The 25,471-nt window shown below is 42.2% G+C and overlaps 2 non-coding genes across 2 annotated transcripts; one reads left to right on the top strand and one right to left on the bottom strand.

The window, feature by feature from the left end:
* Positions 1-511: 511 nt before the first annotated feature.
* LOC130978771 (small nucleolar RNA R71) lies at positions 512-619 on the bottom strand. The gene has a single exon (XR_009086387.1). It is a non-coding gene; the product is annotated as a small nucleolar RNA R71 (small nucleolar RNA).
* A 14,168-nt stretch (positions 620-14,787) lies between these two features.
* On the top strand, positions 14,788-14,895 carry LOC130978098 (small nucleolar RNA R71). Its single transcript, XR_009085761.1, has one exon. It is a non-coding gene; the product is annotated as a small nucleolar RNA R71 (small nucleolar RNA).
* Positions 14,896-25,471: the final 10,576 nt, after the last annotated feature.

Genomic DNA, 25,471 nt, shown 5'->3' with positions numbered 1-25,471 from the left:
TGAGGCTGATCCTGAACCTGAAAGGACCTTGAAGCAAAATCTAAGAGAAGCTAAGGCACAACTCTCTGTAGAGGACCTAACAGAACTCTTCAAAGAGGAAGAACCCATGGCAGCCGAAAACAACAACAATGCCAACAATGCAAGGAAGGTGCTTGGTGACTTTACTGCACCTACTCCCGACTTCTATGGGAGAAGCATCTCTATCCCTGCCATTGGAGCAAACAGCTTTGAGCTTAAGCCTCAATTAGTTTCTCTAATGCAACAGAATTGCAAGTTCCATGGACTTCCATTGGAAGATCCTCATTAGTTTTTAGCTGAATTCTTGCAAATCTGTGACACTGTCAAGACTAATAGGGTTGACCCTTAGGTCTACAGACTAATGCTATTCCCTTTTGCTGTAAGAGACAGAGCTAGGACATGGTTGGACTCACAACCTAAAGAAAGCCTGAACTCTTGGGAAAAGCTAGTCAATGCCTTCTTGGCAAAGTTCTTTCCACCTCAAAAATTGAGTAAGCTTAGAGTGGAAGTCCAAACCTTCAGACAGAAGGATGGAGAATCCCTCTATGAAGCTTGGGAAAGATACAAACAATTGATCAGAAAATGTCCTTCTGACATGCTTTCTGAATGGAGCATCATAGGTATTTTCTATGATGGTCTCTCTGAACTATCCAAGATGTCTTTGGATAGCTCTGCTGGAGGATCTCTTCATCTGAAGAAGACGCCTGCAGAAGCTCAAGAGCTAATTGAAATGGTTGCAAATAACCAATTCATGTACACTTCTGAAAGGAATCCTGTGAACAATGGGACTAATCAGAAGAAAGGAGTTCTTGAGATTGATATTCTGAATGCCATATTGGCTCAGAATAAAATATTGACTCAACAAGTCAATTTGATTTCTCAAAGTCTGTCTGGAATACAAAATGCACCAAGCAGTACTAAGGATGCTTCATCTGAAGAAGAAGCCTATGATCCTGAGAACCCTTCAATGGAAGAGGTGAATTACCTAGGAGAACCCTATGGAAACACCTATAATTCTTCATGGAAAAATCATCTAAATTTCTCATGGAAGGATCAACAGAGACCTCAACAAGGTTTCAACAACAATAATGGTGGAAGAAACAGGTTTAGCAATGGCAAGCCTTTTCCATCATCTTCTCAGCAACAAACAGAGAATTCTAAGCAGAGCCACTCTGACTTGGCAACCATGGTCTCTGATCTAATCAAAACCACTCAAAGTTTCATGACTGAAACAAGGTCCTCCATTAGGAATTTGGAGGCACAAGTGGGACAGCTGAGCAAGAAAGTTACTGAACTCCCTCCTAGTACTCTCCCAAGCAACACAGAAGAAAATCAAAAAGGAGAGTGCAAGGCCATCAACATGGCCGAATTTGGAGAGGAAGGAGAGGAAGTGAACGCCACTGAGGAAGACCTCAATGGGCGTGCACTGACCTTCAATGAGTTCCCCAATGAGGAACCATGGGAATCTGAGGCTCAAAATGAGACCATAGAGATTCCACTGGACTTACTTCTGCCATTCATGAGCTCTGATGAGTATTCCTCCTCTGAAGAGGATGAGTATGTCACTGAAGAGCAAGTTGCTAAATACCTTGGAGCAATCATGAAGCTAAATGACAAGTTATTTGGAAATGAGACTTGGGAGGATAAACCCCCTTTGCTCACCAAAGAATTGGATGACTTGTCTAGGCAGAAATTACCTCAAAAGAGGCAGGACCCTGGGAAGTTCTCTATACCTTGTACCATAGGCACCATGACCTTCAAGAAGGCTCTGTGTGACTTAGGGTCAAGTGTAAACCTCATGCCTCTCTCTGTAGTGGAGAAGCTAGGGATCTTTGAGGTGCAAGCTGCAAGAATCTCACTAGAGATGGCAGACAATTCAAAGAAACAAGCCTATGGACTTGTAGAGGATGTTTTGGTAAAAATTGAAGACCATTACATCCCTGTTGATTTCATAGTCCTAGAGACTGGGAAGTGCATGGATGAATCTATCATCCTTGGCAGACCATTCCTAGCCACAGCAAAGGCTGTGATTGATGTTGATGGAGGTGAACTGATCATTCAAGTAAATGAAGAATCCTTTGTGTTTAAGGCTCAAGGATATCCCTCTGTCACCATGGAGAGGAAGCATGAAGAGCTTCTCTCAAAACAGAGTCAAACAGAGCCCCCACAGTCAAACTCTAAGTTTGGTGTTGGGAGGCCACAACCAAACTCTAAGTTTGGTGTTGAACCCCCACATTCAAACTCTAAGTTTGGTGTTGGGAGGTTCCAACATTGCTCTGATCATTTGTGAGGCTCCATGAGAGCCCTCTGTCAAGCTACTGACATTAAAGAAGCGCTTGTTGGGAGGCAACCCAATGTTCTATTTTATCTATTTTCCTTTGTAATTTTATGTTTTCTGTAGGTTGATGATCATGAGAAGTCACAAAATCAATTGAAAAAGCAAAAATAGAATGAAAAACAGGAAGAAAAACAGCACACCCTGGAGGAAGGCCTTGCTGGCGTTTAAACGCCAGTAAGAGTAGCAGTTGGGCGTTTAACGCCCAGTCTGGCACCATTCTAGGCGTTTAACGCCAGAAAGGGGCACCAGACTGGCGTTAAACGCCAGGAAAGGGCAAGAACCTGGCGTTAAACGCCAGAAATGGGCACCAGCCCGGCGTTTAACGCCAGAATTGGCTCAAAACGTGTTTTTGCATGCCATTTGGTGCAGGGATGACTTTTCCTTGACACCTCAGGATCTGTGGACCCCACAGGATCCCCACCAACCCCACTACCCTCTTTCTTCTTCACCCATTCACCAATCACCTCAATACCTCTTCCCCAAAAACCCTTCACCTATCAAATCCCATCTTCTCTTCACCACTCACATCCATCCTTCATAAAACCCCACCTACCTCACCCTTCAAATTCAAACCACTTTCCCTCCCAAACCCACCCATACATGACCGAACCATGAGCCCCCCTCTCCTATATAAACCCTTCTTCACTCCTTCATTTTCACACAACCTAAACACCACTTCTCCCCCTCTTTGGCCGAACACAAAGCCATTCCCTTCTTCCTCATTTCTTCTTCTTCTACTCTCTTCTTTCTTCTTTTGCTCGAGGACGAGCAAACCTTTTAAGTTTGGTGTGGTAAAAGCATTGCTTTTTGTTTTTCCATAACCATTTATGGCATCCAATGCCGGAGAAACCTCTAGAAAGAGGAAAGGGAAGGCAAAAGCTTCCACCTCCGAGTCATGGGAGATGGAGAGATTCATCTCAAGGGTGCATCAAGACCACTTCTATGAAGTTGTGGCCTTGAAGAAGGTGATCCCCGAGGTCCCTTTTTCACTCAAAAAGAGTGAATATCCGGAGATCCGACATGAGATTCGAAGAAGAGGTTGGGAAGTTCTTACCAACCCCATTCAACAAGTTGGAATCTTAATGGTTCAAGAGTTCTATGCCAATGCATGGATCACCAAGAACCATGATCAAAGTGTGAACTCGGATCCAAAGAATTGGCTTACTATGGTTCGGGGGAAATACTTGGATTTTAGTCCGGAAAATGTAAGGTTGGCATTCAACTTGCCTATGATGCAAGGAGATGAACATCCTTACACAAGAAGGGTCAACTTTGATCAAAGGTTGGACCAAGTCCTCACTGACATTTGTGAAGAGGGCGCCCAATGGAAGAGAGATTCAAGAGGGAAGCCGGTTCAACTAAGAAGGCATGACCTCAAGCAACCGGTCCGAAGTTACTCTAGACCGGGCCATCATGATTCATAGCATCATGATTGGAGAAGAAGTGGAAGTTCATGAGGTTATAGCCCAAGAACTTTATAAGGTGGCGGACAAGTCCTCTACCTTGGCAAGGTTAGCCTTTCCTCATCTCATTTGTCACCTCTGTTATACAGTAGGAGTTGACATAGAAGGAGATATCCTCATTGATGAGGCCAAGCCCATCACTAGGAGAAGGATGGAGCAAACAAGAGACCCCTCTCATCATGAGATCCCTGAGATGCCTCAAGGGATGCACTTTCCTCCACAAAACTATTGGGAGCAAATTAACACCTCCCTAGGAGAATTGAGTTCCAACATGGGACAACTAAGGGTGGAGCACCAAGAACATTCCATCCTCCTCCATGAAATTAGAGAAGATCAAAGAATCATGAGAGAGGAGCAACAAAGACAAGGAAGAGACATTGAGGAGCTCAAGCACTCCATAAGATCTTCAAGAGGAAGAACAAGCCGCCATCACTAAGGTGGACCCGTTCTTTAATCTCCTTGTTCTTTATTTTTTTGTTTTTCGAATTTTCATGCTTATGTTTATCCATGTTTGTGTCTTATGATCATTAGTGTCTATGCCTTAAAGTTATGAATGTCCTATGAATCCATCACCTTTCTTGAAAAAAAAAATGTTCTTAATTGAAAAAGAGAAGAATTGCATGAATTTTGAATTTTATAACAGATTAATTATTTTGATGTGGTGGCAACACTTTTGTTTTCTGAATGTATGCTTAAACAGTGCATATGTCTTTTGAATTTGTGGTTCATGAATGTTGGCTCTTGAAAGAATGATGAAAAAGGAGACATGTTACTGAGGATCTGAAAAATCATAAAAATGATTCTTGAAGCAAGAAAAAGCAGTGAATACAAAAAAAGGGGAGAAAAACGAAAAAAAGAAGGAGAAAAACGAAAAAAAAAGAGAGAGAGAAAGAGAAAAAGAAAAAAAAAGAAAGAAATAAAATTGTGATCCAAGGCAAAAAGAGTGTGCTTAAGAACCCTGGACACCTCTAATTGGGGACTCTAGCAAAGCTGAGTCACAATCTGAAAAGGTTCACCCAATTATGTATCTGTGGCATGTATGTATCCGGTGGTAATACTGGAAGACAGAGTGCTTTGGGCCACGGCCAAGACTCATAAAGTAGCTGTGTTCAAGAATCATCATACTTAACTAGGAGAATCAATAACACTATCTGGATTCTAAATTCCTAAAGAAGCTAATCATTCTGAATTTCAAAGGATAGAGTGAGATGCCAAAACTATTCAGAGGCAAAAAGCTAAAAGCCCCGCTCATCTAATTAATACTGATCTTCATAGATGTTTTTGGAGTTCATTGCATATTCTCTTCTTTTTATCTTATTTGATTTTCAGTTGCTTGGGGACAAGCAACAATTTAAGTTTGGTGTTGTGATAAGCGGATAATTTGTACGCTTTTTGGCACTGTTTTTAGTATGTTTTTAGTATGATTTAGTTAGTTTTTAGTATATTTTTATTAGTTTTTAGTTAAAATTCACTTTTCTGGACTTTACTATGAGTTTGTGTGTTTTTCTATGATTTCAGGTATTTTCTGGCTGAAATTGAGGGACCTGAGCAAAAATCTGATTCAGAGACTGAAAAGGACTACAGATGCTGTTGGATTCTGACCTCCCTGCACTCGAAGTGGATTTTCTGGAGCTACAGAAGCCCAATTGGCGCGCTCTCAACGGCGTTGGAAAGTAGACATCCTGGGCTTTCCAGCAATATATAATAGTCTATACTTTGCCCAAGATTTGATGGCCCAAACCGGCGTTCAAAGTCACCTTCAGAATTTCCAGCGTTAAACGCCGGAACTGGCACCAAAGTGGGAGTTAAACGCCCAAACTGGCATAAAAGCTGGCGTTTAACTCCAAGAAGAGTCTCTACACGAAAATTCTTCAATGCTCAGCCCAAGCACACACCAAGTGGGCCCGGAAGTGGATTTTTATCTCATTTACTCATCTTTGTAATTCTTAAGCTACTAGTTCCCTATAAATAGGACATTTTACTATTGTATTTTCATCTTTTGATCACTTTAGATCTCTAGATCATCTTTGGACATCTAGTTCTTAGATCATTGGGAGGCTGGCCTCACGGCCATGCCTAGACCTTGTTCTTATGTATTTTCAACGGTGGAGTTTCTACACACCATAGATTAAGGTGTGGAGCTCTGCTGTACCTCGAGTATTAATGCAATTACTATCGTTCTTCTATTCAATTCCGCTTGTTCTTATTCCAAGATATCACTTGTTCTTCAACTTGATGAATGTGATGATCCGTGACACTCATCATCATTCTCACCTATGAACGTGTGACTGACAACCACCTCCGTTCTACCTTAGATTGGGTGAATATCTCTTGGATTCTTGATACACGATGCATGGTTGATCGCCTGACAATCGAGCGCTCGCCTGACAAACGAGCCAGCCATTCCGTGAGATCAGAGTCTTCGTGGTATAGGCAAGAACTGATGGCGGCATTCAAAAGAATCCGGAAGGTCTAACCTTGTCTGTGGTATTCTGAGTAGGATTCAATGATTGAATGACTGTGACGTGCTTCAAACTCCTGAGGGCGGGGCATTAGTGACAGACGCAAAAGAATCACTGGATTCTATTCTGGCCTGATCGAGAATCGACAGATGGATAGCCATGCCGTGACAGGGTGCGTTGAACATTTCCACTGAGAGGATGGGAGGTAGCCATTGACAACGGTGAAACCCTTGCATAAGCTTGCCATGGAAAGGAGTAAGAAGGATTGGATGAAGACAGCAGGAAAGCAGAGAGACGGAAGGGACCAAGCATCTCCATTCGCTTATCTGAAGCTTTCACCAATGAATTACATAAGTATCTCTATCTTTATCTTTATGTTTTATTCGTATATCACCCATACCCATTTGAGTCTGCCTGACTGAGATTTACAAGGTGACCATAGCTTGCTTCATACCAACAATCTCCGTGGGATCGACCCTTACTCGCGTAAGGTTTATTACTTGGACGACCCAGTGCACTTGCTGGTTAGTTGTGCGAAGTCGTAGTGATCACAATTTCGTGCACCAATGCTCAATCCTCTTCTGAACAGGTTAATTACATGGGGAGCGGTTCTAGAAATCCCAATAATGACCCCTATTCTCAGACATACAATCAAGGATGGAGAAATCACCAAAATTTTGGGTGGAGGGACCAATCCCAGAGACCTCAAAATTTCAACAATAACTTTCAGGGCGGTTTCCAACAGAATAGTTACAATAACCGCCAATCTCAACCTCAGCAGGCTAACTTTAAATCCAAGGAAGATTCTAATTGGGAGATGATGATGAGTTTTATGCAGGAAACCAGAGCCTCCATTAGAAACTTGGAAGTGTAAATGGGCCAGCTGAGTAAGCAAATACCTGAGAAGTCTGCAAGTACATTTCCAAGTGATACAGTGGTGAACCCAAGAGAAGACTGCAAGGTTATTCAATTGAGAAGTGGTAAAACAGCTGGCTCCGAGACAATGGCCAATGAAGAGCTAGTTAAAAAGAAAGCTCCAGAGGAGAAAAAGGAAGAAGTAGAGCACGCACCTCCAAAGCATACAGACAGCCCATTCCCTGACTCTCTAGACACGTATCCTACATTGCCAAAGGCTCCTGAATACAAGCCAAAAATACCATATCCTCAGAGACTTCAAAAGGCTTCAAAAGAAAAGCAGTTCTCTAAATTTCTAGATGCCTTCAAGAAGCTACAGATCAACATTCCCTTTGCAGAGGCTCTGGAGCAAATGCCTCTCTATGCTAAATTTATGAAAGAATTGTTGACCTACAAGAAGAACTGGAAGGAACAAGAAACAGTGGTGTTAACCAAGGAATGCAGTGCCATTATTCAACACAACCTTCCTGAGAAGATGCCAGATCCAGGGAGTTTTGTCATTCCTTGCACTATTGGAGATGTCACAATTCAGAGAGCTTTATGTGACCTTGGAGCCAACATCAATCTCATGCCACTTTCAATGATGAAAAAGCTTCAAATTGAGGAGGTAAAACCCACTCGTATTTCTCTTTAACTTGCTGATCTTTCTATTAAATTACCCGTGGGTGTTGTTGAAGATTTACTTGTTAAAGTAGGGCCATTCATCTTTCCTGTTGATTTTGTCATATTAGACATGGAAGAGGAGGTAAAGTCCTCTATTATACTTGGTAGACCCTTTTTAGCTACAGGTAGAGCTCTGATTGATGTGCAAAACAGTGAATTGACCCTGAGGGTCAATGAAGAATAGGTGGTCCTTCATGTTTTTGAAGCTCTCAAGCACCCTAATGACTCTGAAGGGTGTATGAAAGTAGATGTTATTAAACCACTTGTTCAAGAGGTACTGAAAGCTGAGGTGCTTGATGACATTCTAGATCCTATCATTGAGTATGAATTAATGGAAATTGATAATTCACCACCCCAGAAGGCTATGGTTCACACGCCTAAAGCAGAGGAGGAAGCCCCCAAGCTTGAGCTCAAATCCTTACCCCCTTCTCTGAAATATCTGTTCTTGGGTGAGAATGACTCATATTCGGTAATTATAAGCTCTTTTCTGAAGCCTGAAGAGGAAGAGGCGCTTATTTCAGTGCTCAAGGGTCATAAAACAGCTCTTGAGTGGACCATCAGTGACTTGAAAGGGATTAGTCCAACCAAGTGTATGCACAAGATCCTCCTTGAAGATGATGCTAAACCAGTTGTGCAACCACAAAGGAGACTGGTGCACGAAATTGTGATCATCAATGGCGCCATCAACATGGTACGCTCATTGCAATCTCAACTCTTTATCACAACTCCACACAACTAACCACCAAGTGCACTGGGTCGTCCAAGTAATAAACCTTACGCGAGTAAGGGTCGATCCCACGGAGATTGTTGGTATGAAGCAAGCTATGGTCACCTTGTAAATCTTAGTCAGGCAGACTCAAATGGGTATAGATGATGAATGAAACATAAAGATAAAGATAGAGATACTTATGTATATCATTGGTGAGAGCTTCAGATAAGCGAATGGAGATGCTTTGTCCCTTCCGTCTCTCTGCTTTCCTACTGTCTTCATCCAATCCTTCTTACTCCTTTCCATGGCAAGCTTATGCAAGGGTTTCACCGTTGTCAGTGGCTACCTCCCATCCTCTCAGTGGAAATGTTCAACGCACCCTGTCACGGCACGGCTATCCATCTGTCGGTTCTCAATCAGGCCGGAATAGAATCCAGTGATTCTTTTGCGTCTGTCACTAACGCCCCGCCCTCAGGAGTTTGAAGCACGTCACAGTCATTCAATCATTGAATCCTACTCAGAATACCACAGACAAGGTTAGACCTTCCGGATTCTTTTGAATGCCGCCATCAGTTCTTGCCTATACCACGAAGACTCTGATCTCACGGAATGGCTGGCTCGTTTGTCAGGCGAGCGCTCGATTGTCAGGCGATCAACCATGCATCGTGTATCAGGAATCCAAGAGATATTCACCCAATCTAAGGTAGAACGGAGGTGGTTGTCAGTCACACGTTCATAGGTGAGAATGACGATGAGTGTCACGGATCATCACATTCATCAAGTTGAAGAACAAGTGATATCTTGGAATAAGAACAAGCGGAATTGAATAGAAGAACGATAGTAATTGCATTAATACTCGAGGTACAGCAGAGCTCCACACCTTAATCTATGGTGTGTAGAAACTCCACCGTTGAAAATACATAAAAACAAGGTCTAGGCATGGCCGTGAGGCCAGCCCCATGGTCTAAGATAGCTACCAAGATTCCAAGACTTCAAATACAATAGTAAAAGGTCCTACTTATAGGGAACTAGTAGCTTAAGATTTACAAAGATGAGTAAATGACATAAAAATCCACTTCCGGGACCACTTGGTGTGTGCTTGGGCTGAGCAATGAAGCATTTTCGTGTAGAGACTCTTCTTGGAGTTAAACGCCAGCTTTTGTGCCAGTTTGGGCGTTTAACTCCCACTTTGGTGCCAGTTCCGGCGTTTAACGCTGGGAAATCTGAAGGTGACTTTGAACACCGATTTGGGCCATCAAATCTTGAGCAAAGTATGGACTATCATATATTTCTGGAAAGCCCAGAATGTCTACTTTCCAACGCCGTTAAAAGCGCGCCAATTAGGCTTCTGTAGCTCCAGAAAATCCACTTCGAGTGCAGGGAGGTCAGAATCCAACAGCATCTGCAGTCCTTTTCAGTCTCTGAATCAGATTTTTGCTCAGGTCCCTCAATTTCAGCCAAAAAATATCTGAAATCACAGAAAAACACACAAACTCATAGTAAAGTCCAGAAAAGTGAATTTTAATTAAAAACTAATAAAAATATACTAAAAACTAACTAAATTCTACTGAAAACATACTAAAAACAATGCCAAAAAGCGTACAAATTATCCGCTCATCATAACACCAAACTTAAATTGTTTCTTGTCCTCAAGCAACTGAAAATCAAATAAGATAAAAAGAAGAGAATATACTATAGATCCCAAATTATCAATGAAACTTAGCTCCAAATTAGATGAGCGGGACTAGTAGCTTTTTGCCTCCGAACAGTTTTGGCATCTCACTTTATCCTTTGAAATTCAGAATGATTGGCTTCTTTAGGAACTCAGAATCCAGATAGTGTTATTGATTCTCCTAGTTAAGTATGATGATTCTTGAACACAGCTACTTATTGAGTCTTGGCCGTGGCCCAAAGCACTCTGTCTTCCAGTATTACCACCGGATACATACATGCCACAGACACATAATTGGGTGAACCTTTTCAGATTGTGACTCAGCTTTGCTAGAGTCCCCAATTAGAGGTGTCCAGGGTTCTTAAGCACACTCTTTTTGCCTTGGATCACAACTTTATTTCTTTCTTTTTCTTTCTTTCTTTTTTTTTCGTTTTTTTTTCGCTTCCTCTTTTTTTTGTATTCATTGCTTTTTCTTGCTTCAAGAATCATTTTTATGATTTTTCAGATCCTCAGTAACATGTCTCCTTTTTCATCATTCTTTCAAGAGCCAACAATTTTAACATTCATGAACAACAAATTCAAAAGACATATGCACTGTTCAAGCATACATTCAAAAAACAAAAAGTATTGTCACCACATCAAACTAATTAAGCTAGTTTTAAAGATGAATTCGAAATCCTGTACTTCTTGTTCTTTTGTAATAAAAATAGTTTTCATTTAAGAAAGGTGATGGATTCATAGGACATTCATAACTTTAAGGCATAGACACTAAGACATTAATGATCATAAGACACAAACATGGACAAACATAAGCATAAATTTTCGAAAAACAGAAAAATAAAGAACAAGGAGATTAAAGAACGGGTCCACCTTAGTGATGGCGGCTTGTTCTTCCTTTTGAAGGTCTTATGGAGTGCTTGAGCTCCTCAAAGTCTCTTCCTTGCCTTTGTTGCTCCTCTCTCATGATTCTTTGATCTTCTCTAATTTCATGGAGGAGGATAGAATGTTCTTGGTGCTCCACCCTTAGTTGTCCCATGTTGGAACTCAATTCTCCTAGGGAGGTGTTGATTTGCTCCCAATAGTCTTGTGGAGGAAAGTGCATCCTTTGAGGCATCTCAGGGATCTCATGATGAGAGGGGTCTCTTGTTTGCTCCATCCTTTTCTTAGTGATGGGCTTGTCCTCATCAATGAGGATGTTTCCCTCTATGTCAACTCCAACTGAATAACAGAAGTGACAAATGAGATGAGGAAAGGCTAACCTTGCCAAGGTAGAGGACTTGTCCGCCACCTTATAGAGTTCTTGGACTATAACCTCATGAACTTCTACTTCTTCTCCAATCATGATGCTATGGATCATGATGGCCCGGTCTAGAGTAACTTCAGACCGGTTGCTAGTGGGAATGATTGAGCGTTGGATAAACTCCAACCATCCTCTAACCACGGGCTTGAGGTCATGCCTTTTTAATTGAACCGGCTTCCCTCTTGAATCTCTCTTCCATTGGGCGCCCTCTTCACAAATGTCAGTGAGGACTTGGTCCAACCTTTGATCAAAGTTGACCCTTCTTGTGTAAGGATGTTCATCTCCTTGCATCATGGGCAAGTTGAATGCCAACCTCACATTTTCCGGACTAAAATCTAAGTATTTCCCCCGAACCATTGTAAGCCAATTCTTTGGGTTCGGGTTCACACTTTGATCATGGCTCTTGGTGATCCATGCATTGGCATAGAACTCTTGAACCATTAAGATTCCGACTTGTTGAATGGGGTTGGTGAGAACTTCCCAACCTCTTTTTCGAATCTCATGTCGGATCTCCGGATATTCACTCTTTTTGAGTTTGAAAGGGACCTCGGGGATCACCTTCTTCAAGGCCACTACTTCATAGAAGTGGTCTTGATGCACCCTTGAGATGAATCTCTCCATCTCCCATGACTCGGAGGTGGAAGCTTTTGCCTTCCCTTTCCTCTTTCTAGAGGTTTCTCCGGCCTTGGATGCCATAAATGGTTATGGAAAAACGAAAAGCAACGCTTTTACCACACCAAACTTAAAAGGTTTGCTCGTCCTCGAGCAAAAGAGGAAAGAATAGAGTAGAAGAAGAAGAAAATGGAGTAGATGGAGGAGGCTATGTGGTTCGGCCAAAGGGGGAAGAAGTAGTGTTTAGGGTGTGTGAAAATGAAGGAGTGAAGATGGGTTTATATAGGGGTGAGGGGAGGGTTAGGGTTCGGCCATTATGGGTGGGTTTGGGAGGGAAAGTGGTTTGAATTTTTGAATGGTGAGGTAGGTGGGGTTTTATGAAGGATGGATGTGAGTGGTGAAGAGAAAGATGGAATTTGATAGGTGAAGGGTTTTTGGGGAAGAGGTATTGAGGTGATTGGTGAATGGGTGAAGAAGAAAGAGGGTGGTGGGGTTGGTGGGGATCCTGTGGGGTCCACGGATCCTGAGGTGTCAAGGAAAAGTCATCCCTGCACCAAATGGCATGCAAAAATGCGTTTTGAGCCAATTTTGGCGTTAAACGCCGGGCTAGTGCCCATTTCTGGCGTTTAACGCCAGGTTCTTGCCCTTTCCTGGCGTTTAACGCCAGTCTGGTGCCCCTTTCTGGCGTTAAACGCCCAGAATGGTGCCAAACTGCTACTCTTACTGGCGTTTAAACGCCAGCAAGGCCTTCCTCCAGGGTGTGCTGTTTTTCTTCCTGTTTTTCATTCTGTTTTTGCTTTTTCAATTGATTTTGTGACTTCTCATGATCATCAACCTACAGAAAACATAAAATAACAAAGGAAAATGGATAAAATATAACATTGGGTTACCTCCCAACAAGCGCTTCTTTAATGTCAGTAGCTTGACAGAGGGCTCTCATGGAGCCTCACAAATGCTCAGAGCAATGTTGGAACCTCCCAACACCAAACTTAGAGTTTGAATGTGGGAGTTCAACACCAAACTTAGAGTTTGGTTGGGGCCTCCCAACACCAAACTTAGAGTTTGATTGTGGGGGCTCTGTTTGGCTCTGTTTTGAGAGAAGCTCTTCATGCTTCCTCTCCATGATGACAGAGGGATATCCTTGAGCCTTAAACACAAAGGATTCTTCATTCACTTGAATGATCAGTTCACCTCTATCAACATCAATCACAGCCTTTGCTGTGGCAAGGAAGGGTCTGCCAAGGATGATGGATTCATCCATGCATTTCCCAGTCTCTAGGACTATGAAATCAGTAGGGATGTAATGGTCTTCAACTTTCACCAAAACATCTTCTACAAGTCCATGAGCTTGTTTCCTTGAGTTGTCTTCCATCTCTATTGAGATTCTTGTAGCTTGTACCTCAAAGATCCCTAGCTTCTCCATTACAGAGAGAGGCATGAGGTTTACACTTGACCCTAAGTCACACAGAGCCTTCTTGAAGGTCATGGTGCCTATGGTACAAGGTATTGAAAACTTCCCAGGATCTTGTCTCTTTTGAGGTAATTTCTGCCTAGACAAGTCATCCAGTTCTTTGGTGAGCAAAGGAGGTTCATTCTCCCAAGTCTCATTACCAAATAACTTGTCATTTAGCTTCATGATTGCTCCAAGGTATTTAGCAACTTGCTCTTCAGTGACATACTCATCCTCTTCAAAGGAGGAATACTCATCAGAGCTCATGAATGGCAGAAGTAAATTCATTGGAATCTCTATGGTCTCATTTTGAGCCTCAGATTCCCATGGTTCCTCATTAGGGAACTCATTGGAGGTCAGTGCACGCCCATTGAGGTCTTCCTCAGTGGCGTTCACTGCCTCTCCTTCCTCTCCAAATTCGGCCATGTTGATGGCCTTGCACTCTCCTTTTGGATTTTCTTCTGTATTGCTTGGAAGAGTACTAGGAGGGAGTTCAGTAATTTTCTTGCTCAGCTGTCCCACTTGTGCCTCCAAGTTTCTAATGGAGGACCTTGTTTCAGTCATGAAACTTTGAGTGGTTTTGATTAGATCAGAGACCATGGTTGCTAAGTCAGAGGGGTTCTGCTTAGAATTCTCTGTCTGTTGCTGAGAAGATGATGGAAAAGGCTTGCCATTGCTAAACCTGTTTCTTCCACCATTATTGTTGTTGAAACCTTGTTGAGGTCGCTGTTGATCCTTCCATGAGAAATTTGGGTGATTTCTCCATGAAGAATTATAGGTGTTTCCATAGGGTTCTCCCATGTAATTCACCTCTTCCATTGAAGGGTTCTCAGGATCATAAGTTTCTTCTTCAGATGAAGCATCCTTAGTACTGACTGGTACATTTTGCATTCCAGACAGACTTTGAGAAATCAAATTAACTTGCTGAGTCAATATCTTGTTCTGAGCCAATATGGCATTCAGAGTATCAATCTCAAGAACTCCTTTCTTCTGATTTGTCCCATTGTTCACTGGATTCCTTTCAGAAGTGTACATGAATTGGTTATTTGCAACCATTTCAATTAGCTCTTGAGCTTCTGTAGGCGTCTTCTTCAGATGAAGAGATCCTCCAGCAGAGCTATCCAAAGACATCTTGGACAGTTCAGAGAGATCATCATAGAAAATACCTATGATGCTCCATTCAGAAAGCATATCAGAGGGACACTTTCTGATCAATTGTTTGTATCTTTCCCAAGCTTCATAGAGGGATTCTCCTTCCTTCTGTCTGAAGGTTTGGACTTCCACTCTAAGCTTACTCAATTTTTGAGGTGGAAAGAACTTTGCCAAGAAGGCATTGACTAGCTTTTCCCAAGAGTTCAGGCTTTCTTTAGGTTGTGAGTCCAACCATGTCCTAGCTATGTCTCTTACAGCAAAAGGGAATAGCATTAGTCTGTAGACCTCAGGGTCAACCCCATTAGTCTTGACAGTGTCACAGATTTGCAAGAATTCAGCTAAGAACTGATGAGGATCTTCCAATGGAAGTCCATGAAACTTGCAATTCTGTTGCATTAGAGAAACTAATTGAGGCTTAAGCTCAAAGTTGTTTGCTCCAATGGCAGGGATAGAGATGCTTCTCCCATAGAAGTCGGGAGTAGGTGCAGTAAAGTCACCCAGCACCTTCCTTGCATTGTTGGCATTGTTGTTGTTTTCGGCTGCCATGGGTTCTTCTTCTTTGAAGGTTTCTGTCAGGTCCTCTATAGAAAATTGTGCTTTAGCTTCTCTTAGCTTTCGCTTCAAGGTCCTTTCAGGTTCAGGGTCAACTTCAACAAGAATGCCTTTGTCTTTGTTCCTGCTCATATGAAAGAGAAGAGAACAAGAAAATGTGGAATCCTCTATGTCACAGTATAGAGATTCCTTGAGGTGTCAGAGGAAAAGAAAAATAGAAGGAAGAAGGAGAAGAATTCGAACTTAGTGAGACAGAGTTCGAATTGTGCATTGAGGAGGAGTGGTACTCCATAAATAGAAGGATGTGAGAAGAGGAGAAAAAATTCTCGAAAATAAAGTAAAAGCTTTTAAAAACATTTTGAAAAATTGATTGATAATTTTCGAAAACCAAAAAGTGGGAAAGAAGTCAAGTGATTTTTGAAAAAGATTTTGAAATAAGAAATTAAAAAGATATGATTGAAAACTAGTTTGAAAAAGATATGATTGAAAAATTATGGTTTTAAAAAGATATGATTGAAAATATATGATTTGAAAACAATTTTAAAAAGATTTGATTTTAAAAATTAATGACCTGACTAACAAGAAAAGATATGATTCAAACATTAAACCTTTCTCAACAGAAAAGGCAACATACTTGAAATGTTGAATCAAATCATTAATTGTTAGCAAGTATCTTTGAAAAAGGAAAGAAATTGATTTTGAAAAAGATTTGATTGAAAAGATATGATTTGAAAAAGATTTGATTTTGAAAAACTTTGAAAACTTGAAAAAAATCTGAATTAAAAACAGAATCTTCCCTCTTGTGCCATCCTGGCGTTAAACGCCCAGAATGGTGCACATTCTGGCGTTTAACGCCCAATGCACTACCTTTTTGGGCGTTAAACGCCCAACCAGGCACCCTGGCTGGCGTTTAAACGCCAGTCTGTCCTTCTTCACTGGGCGTTTTGAACGCCCAGCTTTTTCTGTGTAATTCCTCTGTTGCATGTTCTGAATCTTCAGTTCCCTGTACTATTGACTTGAAAATAGAACCAAGATCAAATAAACAATGCATGCAAGACACCAAACTTAAAATTAGACACTGGACTCAAATAAGAAACATAAAATATTTTTGGTTTTTATGATTTTGAAAATTTTTTTGGATTTTTCGAAGATTAAGTGGAAGAAGAAAATAAAGGTTTCAGAATTCTTAATTTGAATTCCAGGAATCATTGCAATGCTAGTCTAAGACTCCGGTCCAGGAATTAGACATGGCTTCACAGCCAACCAAGCTTTCAAAGAAAGCTTCGGTCCAAAACACTAGACATGGCCAATGGCCAGCCAAGCCTTAGCAGATCATTGCTCCAATAGCAAGATTGATAGAAATCAACAAGCTCTTGTAATGATCAGTTGAAACCTCGGTCCAATAAGATTAGACATGGCTTCACAGCCAGCCAGACTTCAACAGATCATCATGAAACTCTAGAACTCATTCTTAAGAACTCTGAGAAATACCTAATCTAAGCAACAAGATGAACCGTCAGTTGTCCATACACGAAACAATCCCTGGCAACGGCGCCAAAAACTTGGTGCTGTTGCCGGATCAAAACTTGGCACTGTTATTGCAGGGAACAAATGCGAAATCGTAATTAGGACATTTAATTCCCCGGCAACGGCGCCAAAAACTTGGTGCACAAAATTGTGATCATCAATGGCGCCATCAACATGGTACGCTCATTGCAATCTCAACTCTTTATCACAACTCCGCACAACTAACCAGCAAGTGCACTGGGTCGTCCAAGTAATAAACCTTACGCGAGTAAGGGTCGATCCCACGGAGATTGTTGGTATGAAGCAAGCTATGGTCACCTTGTAAATCTTAGTCAGGCAGACTCAAATGGGTATAGATGATGAATGAAATATAAAGATAAAGATAGAGATACTTATGTATATCATTGGTGAGAGCTTCAGATAAGCGAATGGAGATGCTTTGTCCCTTCCGTCTCTCTGCTTTCCTACTGTCTTCATCCAATCCTTCTTACTCCTTTCCATGGCAAGCTTATGCAAGGGTTTCACCGTTGTCAGTGGCTACCTCCCATCCTCTCAGTGGAAATGTTCAACGCACCCTGTCACGGCACGGCTATCCATCTGTCGGTTCTCAATCAGGCCGGAATAGAATCCAGTGATTCTTTTGCGTCTGTCACTAACGCCCCGCCCTCAGGAGTTTGAAGCACGTCACAGTCATTCAATCATTGAATCCTACTCAGAATACCACAGACAAGGTTAGACCTTCCGGATTCTCTTGAATGCCGCCATCAGTTCTTGCCTATACCACGAAGACTCTGATCTCACGGAATGGCTGGCTCGTTTGTCAGGCGAGCGCTCGGTTGTCAGGCGATCAACCATGCATCGTGTATCAGGAATCCAAGAGATATTCACCCAATCTAAGGTAGAACGGAGGTGGTTGTCAGTCACACGTTCATAGGTGAGAATGATGATGAGTGTCACGGATCATCACATTCATCAAGTTGAAGAACAAGTGATATCTTGGAATAAGAACAAGCGGAATTGAATAGAAGAACGATAGTAATTGCATTAATACTCGAGGTACAGCAGAGCTCCACACCTTAATCTATGGTGTGTAGAAACTCCACCGTTGAAAATACATAAGAACAAGGTCTAGGCATGGCCGTGAGGCCAGCCCCATGGTCTAAGATAGCTACCAAGATTCCAAGACTTCAAATACAATAGTAAAAGGGAGTTTGAAGCACGTCACAGTCATTCAATCATTGAATCCTACTTAGAATACCACAGACAAGGTTAGACCTTCCGGATTCTCTTGAATGCCGCCATCAGTTCTTGCCTATACCACGAAGACTCTGATCTCACGGAATGGCTGGCTCGTTTGTCAGGCGAGCGCTCGGTTGTCAGGCGATCAACCATGCATCGTGTATCAGGAATCCAAGAGATATTCACCCAATCTAAGGTAGAACGGAGGTGGTTGTCAGTCACACGTTCATAGGTGAGAATGATGATGAGTGTCACGGATCATCACATTCATCAAGTTGAAGAACAAGTGATATCTTGGAATAAGAACAAGCGGAATTGAATAGAAGAACGATAGTAATTGCATTAATACTCGAGGTACAGCAGAGCTCCACACCTTAATCTATGGTGTGTAGAAACTCCACCGTTGAAAATACATAAGAACAAGGTCTAGGCATGGCCGTGAGGCCAGCCCCATGGTCTAAGATAGCTACCAAGATTCCAAGACTTCAAATACAATAGTAAAAGGTCCTACTTATAGGGAACTAGTAGCTTAAGAATTACAAAGATGAGTAAATGACATGAAAATCCACTTCCGGGCCCACTTGGTGTGTGCTTGGGCTGAGCAATGAAGCATTTTCGTGTAGAGACTCTTCTTGGACTTAAACGCCAGCTTTTCTGCCAGTTTGGGCGTTTAACTCCCACTTTGGTGCCAGTTCCGGCGTTTAACGCTGGGAAATCTGAAGGTGACTTTGAATGCCGGTTTGGGCCATCAAATCTTGGGAAAAGTATGGACTATCATATATTGCTGGAAAGCCCAGAATGTCTACTTTCCAACGCCGTTGAGAGCGCGCCAATTGGGCTTCGGTAGCTCCAGAAAATCCACTTCGAGTGCAGGGAGGTCAGAATCCAACAGCATCTGCAGTCCTTTTCAGTCTCTGAATAAGATTTTTGCTCTTGTGATGATCAGTTGAAACCTCGGTCCAATAAGATTAGACATGGCTTCACAGCCAGCCAGACTTCAACTGATCATCATGAAACTCTAGAACTCATTCTTAAGAACTCTGAGAAATACCTAATCTAAGCAACAAGATGAACCGTCAGTTGTCCATACACGAAACAATCCCTGGCAACGGCGCCAAAAACTTGGTGCTGTTGCCGGATCAAAACTTGGCACTGTTATTGCAGGGAACAAATGCGAAATCGTAATTAGGACATTTAATTCCCCGGCAACGGCGCCAAAAACTTGGTGCACGAAATTGTGATCATCAATGGCGCCATCAACATGGTACGCTCATTGCAATCTCAACTCTTTATCACAACTCCGCACAACTAACCAGCAAGTACACTGGGTCGTCCAAGTAATAAACCTTACGCGAGTAAGGGTCGATCCCACGGAGATTGTTGGTATGAAGCAAGCTATGGTCACCTTGTAAATCTTAGTCAGGCAGACTCAAATGGGTATAGATGATGAATGAAATATAAAGATAAAGATAGAGATACTTATGTATATCATTGGTGAGAGCTTCAGATAAGCGAATGGAGATGCTTTGTCCCTTCCGTCTCTCTGCTTTCCTACTGTCTTCATCCAATCCTTCTTACTCCTTTCCATGGCAAGCTTATGCAAGGGTTTCACCGTTGTCAGTGGCTACCTCCCATCCTCTCAGTGGAAATGTTCAACGCACCCTGTCACGGCACGGCTATCCATCTGTCGGTTCTCAATCAGGCCGGAATAGAATCCAGTGATTCTTTTGCGTCTGTCACTAACGCCCCGCCCTCAGGAGTTTGAAGCACGTCACAGTCATTCAATCATTGAATCCTACTCAGAATACCACAGACAAGGTTAGACCTTCTGGATTCTCTTGAATGCCGCCATCAGTTCTTGCCTATACCACGAAGACTCTGATCTCACGGAATGGCTGGCTCGTTTGTCAGGCGAGCGCTCGGTTGTCAGGCGATCAACCATGCATCGTGTATCAGGAATCCAAGAGATATTCACCCAATCTAAGGTAGAACGGAGGTGGTTGTCAGTCACACGTTCATAGGTGAGAATGATGATGAGTGTCACGGATCATCACATTCATCAAGTTGAAGAACAAGTGATATCTTGGAATAAGAACAAGCGGAATTGAATAGAAGAACGATAGTAATCGCATTAATACTCGAGGTACAGCAGAGCTCCACACCTTAATCTATGGTGTGTAGAAACTCCACCGTTGAAAATACATAAGAACAAGGTCTAGGCATGGCCGTGAGGCCAGCCCCATGGTCTAAGATAGCTACCAAGATTCCAAGACTTCAAATACAATAGTAAAAGGTCCTACTTATAGGGAACTAGTAGCTTAAGAATTACAAAGATGAGTAAATGACATAAAAATCCACTTCCGGGCCCACTTGGTGTGTGCTTGGGCTGAGCAATGAAGCATTTTCGTGTAGAGACTCTTCTTGGACTTAAACGCCAGCTTTTGTGCCAGTTTGGGCGTTTAACTCCCACTTTGGTGCCAGTTCCGGCGTTTAACGCTGGGAAATCTGAAGGTGACTTTGAATGCCAGTTTGGGCCATCAAATCTTGGGCAAAGTATGGACTATCATATATTGCTGGAAAGCCCAGAATGTCGGCTTTCCAACGCCGTTGAGAGCGCGCCAATTGGGCTTCTGTAGCTCCAGAAAATCCACTTCGAGTGCAGGGAGGTCAGAATCCAACAGCATCTGCAGTCCTTTTCAGTCTCTGAATCAGATTTTTGCTCTTGTGATGATCAGTTGAAACCTCGGTCCAATAAGATTAGACATGGCTTCACAGCCAGCCAGACTTCAACTGATCATCATGAAACTCTAGAACTCATTCTTAAGAACTCTGAGAAATACCTAATCTAAGCAACAAGATGAACCGTCAGTTGTCCATACACGAAACAATCCCTGGCAACGGCGCCAAAAACTTGGTGCTGTTGCCGGATCAAAACTTGGCACTGTTATTGCAGGGAACAAATGCGAAATCGTAATTAGGACATTTAATTCCCCGGCAACGGCGCCAAAAACTTGGTGCACGAAATTGTGATCATCAATGGCGCCATCAACATGGTACGCTCATTGCAATCTCAACTCTTTATCACAACTCCGCACAACTAACCAGCAAGTGCACTAGGTCGTCCAAGTAATAAACCTTACGCGAGTAAGGGTCGATCCCACGGAGATTGTTGGTATGAAGCAAGCTATGGTCACCTTGTAAATCTTAGTCAGGCAGACTCAAATGGGTATAGATGATGAATGAAATATAAAGATAAAGATAGAGATACTTATGTATATCATTGGTGAAAGCTTCAGATAAGCGAATGGAGATGCTTTGTCCCTTCCGTCTCTCTGCTTTCCTACTGTCTTCATCCAATCCTTCTTACTCCTTTCCATGGCAAGCTTATGCAAGGGTTTCACCGTTGTCAGTGGCTACCTCCCATCCTCTCAGTGGAAATGTTCAACGCACCCTGTCACGGCATGGCTATCCATCTGTCGGTTCTCAATCAGGCCGGAATAGAATCCAGTGATTCTTTTGCGTCTGTCACTAACGCCCCGCCCTCAGGAGTTTGAAGCACGTCACAGTCATTCAATCATTGAATCCTACTCAGAATACCACAGACAAGGTTAGACCTTCCGGATTCTCTTGAATGCCGCCATCAGTTCTTGCCTATACCACGAAGACTCTGATCTCACGGAATGGCTGGCTCGTTTGTCAGGCGAGCGCTCGGTTGTCAGGCGATCAACCATGCATCGTGTATCAGGAATCCAAGAGATATTCACCCAATCTAAGGTAGAACGGAGGTGGTTGTCAGTCACACGTTCATAGGTGAGAATGATGATGAGTGTCACGGATCATCACATTCATCAAGTTGAAGAACAAGTGATATCTTGGAATAAGAACAAGCGGAATTGAATAGAAGAACGATAGTAATTGCATTAATACTCGAGGTACAGCAGAGCTCCACACCTTAATCTATAGTGTGTAGAAACTCCACCATTGAAAATACATAAGAACAACGTCTAGGCATGGCCGTGAGGCCAGCCCCATGGTCTAAGATAGCTACCAAGATTCCAAGACTTCAAATACAATAGTAAAAGGTCCTACTTATAGGGAACTAGTAGCTTAAGAATTACAAAGATGAGTAAATGACATAAAAATCCACTTCCGGGCCCACTTGGTGTGTGCTTGGGCTGAGCAATGAAGCATTTTCGTGTAGAGACTCTTCTTGGACTTAAACGCCAGCTTTTGTGCCAGTTTGGGCGTTTAACTCCCACTTTGGTGCCAGTTCCGGCGTTTAACGCTGGGAAATCTGAAGGTGACTTTGAATGCCGGTTTGGGCCATCAAATCTTGGGCAAAGTATGGATTATCATATATTGCTGGAAAGCCCAGAATGTCTACTTTCCAACGCCGTTGAGAGCGCGCCAATTGGGCTTCTGTAGCTCCAGAAAATCCACTTCGAGTGCAGGGAGGTCAGAATCCAACAGCATCTGCAGTCCTTTTCAGTCTCTGAATCAGATTTTTGCTCAGGTCCCTCAATTTCAGCCAGAAAATACCTGAAATCACAGAAAAACACACAAACTCATAGTAAAGTCCAGAAAAGTGAATTTTTAATTAAAAACTAATAAAAATATACTAAAAACTAACTAAATCCTACTGAAAACATACTAAAAACAATGCCAAAAAGCATACAAATTATCCGCTCATCAGAGACTCAATCCAACTATGAAAGAGGTGGTCCAAAAAGAGATAATGAAATTATGGGAAGCAGGAATTATTTATCCTATTTCTGACAGTCCTTGGGTAAGTCCTGTGCAGGTAGTTCCCAAGAAAGGAGGGATGATAGTGATCAAGAATGAAAAAAATGAGCTTATTCCCACAAGAACAGTCACTGGATAGAGAATGTGTATAGACTACAGGAGGCTCAACAATGCTACAAGGAAGGATCATTTCCCCCTGCCTTTCATTGATCAGATGCTTGAGAGGTTAGCTGGTCATGCATTTTATTATTTTCTAGATGGATATTCTGGATACAATCAAATTGCAGTGGATCGTCAAGATCAGGAGAAGACAGCATTCACATGTCCCTTTGGAGTATTTGCCTATAGAAGAATGCCTTTTGGACTTTGCAATACTCCAGCAACTTTTCAGAGGTGTATGCTTTCAATTTTTTTTGATATGGTTGAAAAGTTTATTGAGGTATTTATGGATGACTTTTCTGTTTTTGGTAATTCTTTTGAATCCTGCCTTAAGCATTTATCTTTTGTCTTGAAATGGTGTCAAGAATCAAACCTTGTTTTAAATTGGGAAAAATGCCATTTTATGGTTACAGAAGGTATTGTTCTTGGACACCGGATTTCAAGTAAGGGAATTGAGGTTGATAGAGCAAAAGTGGAGGTAATTAAAAAATTACCACCACCAACTAATGTTAAGGCAATCAGGAGTTTCTTGGGTCATGCAGGATTTTATAGAAGATTTATAAAGGATTTTTCTAAAATTGCTAAACCTCTAAGCAACCTCTTGGTTGCTGATGTTCTTTTTATCTTTGATTCTGATTGTATGCATGTTTTTGAGACTCTAAAAGTAAACCTTACCTCTGCCCCCATTATAGCTCCCCCTGACTGGGATCTACCATTTGAATTAATGTGTGATGCTAGTGATTTTGCTATAGGAGCTATTTTAGGACAGAGGCATGGTAAGCTTGTATATGTCATTTACTATGTCAGTCGTGTGTTAAATGATGCACAAAAGAATTATACAACTACAGAAAAGGAATTATTAGCTGTTGTGTACGCTGTTGATAAATTTAGGTCCTATTTACTTGGTTCTAAGGTTATTATTTACACTGATCATGCTGCTTTAAAGTACCTTCTAACCAAACAGGATTCTAAACCAAGATTAATTAGACGGGTGTTGCTCCTTCAAGAGTTTGATATTGAGATAAAAGACAGGAAAGGGTCAGAGAATCAAGTAGCTGACCATCTCTCCAGAATCGAGCTTGAAGCAGGAGTACAACCACCCACAGCCATGACTAAGACATTTCCAGATGAGCAATTATTCCTCATTCAGCAGGCACCATAGTTTGCAGACATTGCAAATTATAAGGCCATGAATTTTATCCCGATGGAGTACAATAAGCAACAGGTAAAGAAGCTACTGATTGATGCAAAGTACTACATTTGGAAAAAACCATACCTTTTTAAAAGGTGCTCAGATGGAATAATCCGAAGATGTGTCCCGGATGAGGAAAAGCAGCAGGTTCTTTGGCACTGTCATGGGTCTGATTATGGAGGCCACTTTGGTGGTGAAATGACAGCTACAAAAGTCCTTCAGAGCGGGTTTTACTGGCCGACTCTCTTCAGGGACTCACGAGCATTTGTGAAGCACTGTAGTAGATGTGAAAATGCTGTAAATCTCCCTGCCAACCAAGAAATGCCACAGCAGGGAATTCTTGAGGTTGAGTTGTTTGATGTGTGGGGTATTGATTTCATGGGACCTTTTCCACCCTCACATTCAAACAACTATATTCTAATAGCAGTTGACTATGTGTCCAAGTGGGTGGAAGTTGTGGCTTTGCCCACCAATGATGCCAAAGTGGTAATGAGCTTTCTTCAGAGATATATCTTTAGCCGGTTTGGTGTCCCACGGACACTCATTAGTGATGGAGGAAGTCATTTCTGCAATAGACTGCTGGACTCTCTTCTGCTAAGATATGGAGTCCGTCATAAAGTGGCAACCCCCTATCACCCTCAGACAAGTGGACAGGTTGAAGTTTCCAACAGGGAACTTAAGAGGATTCTAGAGAAGACCGTCAGTATTTCCAGAAAGGACTGGTTCAGGAAGCTTGATGATGCTCTCTGGGCATATCGGACAGCGTACAAGACTCCCATTGGCATGTCCCCTTATCAGTTAGTCTATGACAAAGCCTGTCACTTGCTAGTTGAGCTGGAGCATAAAGCTTACTGGGCAATCCGATACCTGAACCTTGATTCAGAAGCTGCATGAATCAAGCGAATGCTTCAGCTGAATGAGCTTGATGAATTCAGATATTCAGCCTATGAGAATGCCAAACTCTATAAGGAAAGAACTAAGCTACTGCATGACAAGAAGATTGCCATCAGAGTCTTTGAGCCAGGACAAAGAGTGCTTCTATATAATTCAAGGCTCAAATTCTTTCCCAGGAAGCTAAAATCCCGATGGTCAAGACCGTTTGTGGTTACCCAAGCTTCACTGTATGGTCATGTGGAAATACAAGAAGAGAATTCTAACAGAAAATTTACAGTGAATGGCCAGAGGTTGAAGCACTATCTTGGAGGTGAGATCGATTGCCAGAGGTCCACTCATCTGCTGAACTAGCAGAGCTAACCGTCAAGCTAGTGACGTTAAAGAAGAGCTTGTCGGGAGGCAACCCGATAA

The sequence above is a fragment of the Arachis stenosperma genome, chromosome 4, assembly GCF_014773155.1.
Source record: "Arachis stenosperma cultivar V10309 chromosome 4, arast.V10309.gnm1.PFL2, whole genome shotgun sequence".
Classification (NCBI taxonomy): Eukaryota; Viridiplantae; Streptophyta; class Magnoliopsida; order Fabales; family Fabaceae; genus Arachis; species Arachis stenosperma.
The sequence above is the reverse complement of the archived record's forward strand: the minus strand, read 5'-3'. Positions and strand labels throughout refer to the sequence as shown.